Here is a 3,757-nt window from a genome sequence, read left to right as displayed (position 1 = left end):
AAACCGCTGGTTATTGGAGGTTGTTAGAAAACGCTGGCGAATATTCAAACTTTTAATCCAACATCAAGGATGTCAATGAAATTATATACGCCCGTCAGCAAAGGTATTCATTTACCTTTGAACAAAATGATATAAAAGCGTAATCGGTATAATGTAACATTATCTAATTAATTTCGCTACAAGCGGCAACATGTAACAACCGATCTATAATCATTTTCTTTACTAAACCGTATTGTTTATAAGTACTGCTGCAAAATGTTTGCCAATGTATCGTAAAATTAGGCCGCAGAAGTACCCATACATAATGCAATTAATTAGAACTGATATTATGATATACAGGGTGTCCCAGAATGAGGGGGTCAACCACATGTTCCTTGGTCCAAAATATATCGATTCATGGTGATGTACTTATATAAGAAATTGTCCCCTTTTGGAGATACTGCCCGTCAAAGTTTGACTTTTTCTAAAATTTTGCAAATAAGTCGAAAACGGCTATGCGGATCGCAACGAAATTCGGTGCATAGTCTTCCTGCTTCCCGGGGTATATTAGACGGGGATCGTTAATCATCAGGGGTAGTGGTCAATTGGCCGAATGTTAAATGCACCAGAATTTCTTTAATTCGGTCATAAAGACGATTAATTTTTGTTTAATGTGAAATTTCCGGTCTATTACGCAACTTTTTTTCACCTCTTAGTGAAGTTTGATTTGGAGCCTCAGTTAGACGAAACAAAATGTAATTCCTTATTTCGATTTCTGGAACTGCTGGACAATCGCCAAGAACGCGGTCACCAGCTGAGCTCATCCTCGACGAACGCCAGTGAATGCAGAGCCCTCGCAAGGAAGTAAAAGCATAAATTTCAATAAACAATAAGTTTAATAAACGCTCAACGTGTTTGGCACTTCGTGAGTAGTTTTTTTTAACTGTTCGCTTTTAGTAAGCGTTCGAAGCGATCTCCGTTAACATCCGCGCAAGGATTAATTCGGCATAAAACGTCAAAGTGGACCCTCGCCGTCAGTCCCTCGTCGTTTCTGAAAACATCCACTGAATTCCGAATTCGTCCCCACAAATGCCCCTCGTCATTCACGGGCGTTGACTTTCGACTCCCCCATAAAAGGTGATCAAGTGGAGTTGAATCAGGGGAGCGCGGCGGCCAGATTGCCGGAGCATCGTTCCCTCCACCGATCCGTCTGTGTGAAGATCACTTCGAACGTTTAATAAAAGCGACCAGTTGAGAAAATATACAATTACTTATTAGTTAAAATTGCATTTTCAAATAGTTCACGAGGTGTTCAGCTGCACGGATAGCTACTGCACTAGAGATGCGGCAAACTTTCAAAATCAAATATCTCAAGAAAGAGTGCTTGTAGAGACTTCCACCAAGAGACCTTTTTCCTTTTTAAAACACGTAGGAAAACACAAATTTAGTCACAAATAAATTTTATACCGGGCGATAAAAAAGTTATGTACTTTCAAAGAGGGTTCATCGGGCGTCGACAACGCCCTCTACATTGTGCATCGAAAATATGAACGAATTCCGATTTCTCACCCTTTAAAACCCCCCGATGCGACATTTGCGTTTAGATAGCAGCATTACCGACGAAGTAATTAATTTTTTTCGATTTTTTGGTCTTTGACGCCCTGAAATTCGACAACCGTCCGCTTTTGGATTGGACGAATTAGGTTAAATCATCATGTCCTCACCCCGGAAATGTGTGGTAGGACTTTGTACAGACCTTTTACGGACACCCTGTATATTGTTTTGCGAATTCTAAACGTTTCTCTTTATTTTTTCATTAATAAAAGGTTTCTTTCTAGCCCCTTTTGAACAGGACCTTACTTTTTTTTGAAAACATTTCTTCAACCCTTGCGGCCAAATTTGCAGCATTTATTCTTGGATTCTGTTGGCGTTTTCGTGAAATTTTTCTCTCTTCTCTAACAGTTATTTTTTGTTTTTGGTCGTCCTGTTCGTTTGCGATTAAGAACGGAGTTTTCCTTTTTAAACTTTTTGATAATGCTTTGGACCGTTGCAAAACTCCCATTACGTATTTGCCCTATTTCTCCATATGATTCATTTCCTCTCTGTAACCTGATTTTTATTTCTCTCTCAGCAATTGTCATTTTTAACAATTTTCGTCACCGTTACGGCCTGAAACAATTAATTTTTAATTTAATTTCTGATCTAATACTCACATTCACTTGCTATTAACAGCTCGTATAATTTAGCAATAAATATCCGCAGATACGATCGCCTCCCTTGCAGGTTCGGACTTGTTTTTGCGTGCCGACGCAAATGTATAAATACTTTTTCGGGCTAATTTTATGACATGTTTGTAAACATTTTGCAATAGCACTAATAAGAAATATGATTTAGTAAACAAAAAAATAAAAAATATATAGATTAGTTATTTACACGTTGCCGTTTAGATCAGAAGTAATTAGATCATGTTAGAATGTACTGGTCACATTGCTATTTCATTTTGTTTAGCAGCGTCACAGCTGCGTGAACACTTTTGCTGGTCACTGTACGTCAATCGGATGAAAAAAAAATTTACTTCATTGATGTCCTTGTCTGGATAATCTTTAGGACATTGGAGTAGCGCTTCTGCAACATCAGTCAGTCCTAACAAGCGCAATTAGACCAGTTTAACATTGAATGGTCTCGGGTCAAGGGGACGGACACGCGGCTGACCAGGCGAACGACCGTCCAGAATTGGAAAACACGGTGGACGCCTCCAGCGGATAAGGCACAATGGACCAACCTGACCTCTACAGGTGTCGAGCAAATGTCGAACTTTGATCTAACTCGGGCGTTCGGAGGACACGGTAGCTTCAAGAGCTACATCCACGGGATGGGGAAAACGGGCCAGGAGTGTGGGAGCCGCGGACACCGCGGGACAATTGCGTTTTCCAATGCTCGTGCGCGCAAAGACTGCGCGGATCTAATCCGACGTTTAATCTAACTTCAATGTCCCTCATGTCGGAAAGTAAAATAAAATAGGACCGCTGTAGCAGGGCTATTTTCCGAGAAAAGAGCCGTGCTGAGCGTGTCACTCAGGAGGGACAACAACCCCGAGCATGAAGGTGATCGACAGCCGGCCCCCCCGACTCTGACGATTCGTCCCCCAGGGACAGTTTCGCGTCGTTTCGGGCTGCTGGAGAAGGAAACTGAAAGTTTTCGGCGAATGCCACATTGTCCAGTGGCCAGAACAGCAGACCGGATGCCTTTAGGAGATTTCCTTCGAGAAAAGACACAGTTCGTTAACTCTATAGGAATGATTTATACGTCCTTCCAGCTTGGTGTTGAATATATTAAAAACAGCTTTAACCGCATCATAATCCTCCGAAAGCTATGTCGGGGGAAGTGGTTTGGAAGCGACATTCTCCAGTAATGGCTGGCAAGATACGCAAAATGGAACTCAAATGGCAATTTGGACTTCTGGCAATTATGGCACAAAGACTCTTCCTAGATCTATTACTTCCGGAGGAATTTGCCGAAGCTGTCGAGCTTCCCAGTGCTGCTTAGCGATATTTCCAGGTGTTCCGGAGTTCTACGAATGCCGTCAAAGGACGATACGAAAAGGCTCTAGGTTGTGACACCAGCCGGCATTTCATACGTGGTCGACACCACGATGTAGATTTGTCAGGATTGAGGCAACTCACTAACAACTTTGTATTTTACTATTAAAGTTCTAAACTTTCACTCTAGACTTCTTGTTCGGAGGAATGTAAGAGCTTCTATGTACTCTGCCCGAAGA

The 3,757-nt window shown here is 41.7% G+C and overlaps 1 long non-coding RNA gene across 1 annotated transcript; it reads right to left on the bottom strand.

Moving 5' to 3' along the window:
- Window positions 1-856: 856 nt before the first annotated feature.
- Window positions 857-3,757, bottom strand: LOC136347752 (uncharacterized). The gene is made up of 2 exons (XR_010733534.1): window positions 2,413-3,757; window positions 857-2,352 (listed from the first exon to the last, which is right to left on the bottom strand). It is a non-coding gene; the product is annotated as an uncharacterized lncRNA (long non-coding RNA).

Source organism: Euwallacea fornicatus, chromosome 30 (assembly GCF_040115645.1).
Source record: "Euwallacea fornicatus isolate EFF26 chromosome 30, ASM4011564v1, whole genome shotgun sequence".
In the NCBI taxonomy this organism is placed as follows: Eukaryota; Metazoa; Arthropoda; class Insecta; order Coleoptera; family Curculionidae; genus Euwallacea; species Euwallacea fornicatus.
This window is presented reverse-complemented; position numbering and strand designations above follow the sequence as displayed.